The following is a 1586-nucleotide window of genomic DNA, read 5'->3' on the forward strand; positions in this document are numbered from 1 at the left end:
CGTAATGTACAATGTTCAGCAGTGAACAGTGACACATTTCCTTCAGCCTCCCGTGCATCATCACTGACTGTTTCAAACACAATTGTTGTTTGTCTTTCAGTACTTAATAACTCTTCAGATGTCTTGTGTTTAGCAGATTGGTAGATCTAGACGAGCGGTGGGTGGTATGTTCAGAGGCTGTTTCATGTTACATCATAGAAAACTGTTACCGCCCAACGTGGGGCTCGAACCCACGACCCCGAGATTAAGAGTCTCGTGCTCTACCGACTGAGCCAGCCGGGCTTATACACAACCTTGTTCGTGTGTATGTGTGTGTCTAAGCGAGGTTAATAACCACCATCATTAGCCGCCTAACAACGCTGTATTATCAGCAATAACGTTCAATAACTGACCTGAGGTCACATGATAGATACATAAGGGGATCAGACCATGACCTTATCAACGTCCTGAGACCCCGGCTGATGTGTCAGGTTAGATAAGAGGCATAACATCCTCTCTGTCTGATGTTGTGAGAGTAAGACACTAATGGTTAGGAGGCAGTAAGAGTGTCTGGAGACACTCTCCTCTCTGTCTGATGTTGTGAGAGTAAGACACTAATGGTTAGGAGGCAGCAAGTGTGTCTGGAGACACTCTCCTCTCTGTCTGATGTTGTGAGAGTAAGATACTAATGGTTAGGAGGCAGCAAGTGTGTCTGGAGACACTCTCCTCTCTGTCTGATGTTGTGAGAGTAAGACACTAATGGTTAGGAGGCAGCAAGTGTGTCTGGAGACACTCTCCTCTCTGTCTGATGTTGTGAGAGTAAGACACTAATGGTTAGGAGGCAGCAAGTGTGTCTGGAGAAGGATAGTAGGTGGTGGGGCCAAGCCTGATGTGTTGATCAAGTAAAATATGTATCATAACGGTTGGTTGGTTGGCTGGTTAGTGAGAATTTAGGCCCATCAACTGCCAGGGTCAATAGGCACATGAACATCAAATTACAACTACCACGCCAATAGTTTTTAACTCCTTTAGGTGTTAATGATAATTCTAATACCACATACACTATATATACCTGGCCCTAGACCCTAACATAGGTACATCATTGATTATATCACGGAACTGTTGACGTAGAAAAACACGAATAACATTTGATTTTATCTATAATATGGATATTTTGGTTCATATAAACTAATCTGTAGAATTCATTCAATGGTTTTTATCAAAAGCATAAATATCATAAGAATCAATATAGTTTATCAGTTACTGATAAAAGTAATACAAAATGAATCTGAAAGAGTGATCATAACGACATTATAAATACAGTTCTGTAAGTCTTCATTTCAAGAAATTAGTAGCAGTATGATTTAAGACCAGTAGGTTTCCCTCGTACCATAATGATTTAAGACCAGTAGGTTTCCCTCGTACCATAATGATTTAAGACCAGTAGGTTTCCCTCGTACCATAATGATTTAAGACCAGTAGGTTTCCCTCGTACCATAATGATTTAAGACCAGTAGGTTTCCCTCGTACCATAATGATTTAAGACCAGTAGGTTTCCCTCGTACCATAATGATTTAAGACCAGTAGGTTTCCCTCGTACCATAATG

General features: G+C 41.0%; 1 non-coding gene across 1 annotated transcript; it reads right to left on the minus strand.

Annotated features, from left to right (window-relative positions):
* Positions 1-209: 209 nt before the first annotated feature.
* TRNAK-CUU (transfer RNA lysine (anticodon CUU)) lies at positions 210-282 on the minus strand. The gene has a single exon. It is a non-coding gene; the product is annotated as a tRNA-Lys (tRNA).
* Positions 283-1586: the final 1304 nt, after the last annotated feature.

This window comes from Panulirus ornatus, chromosome 70 (genome assembly GCF_036320965.1).
Source record: "Panulirus ornatus isolate Po-2019 chromosome 70, ASM3632096v1, whole genome shotgun sequence".
NCBI lineage: Eukaryota > Metazoa > Arthropoda > Malacostraca > Decapoda > Palinuridae > Panulirus > Panulirus ornatus.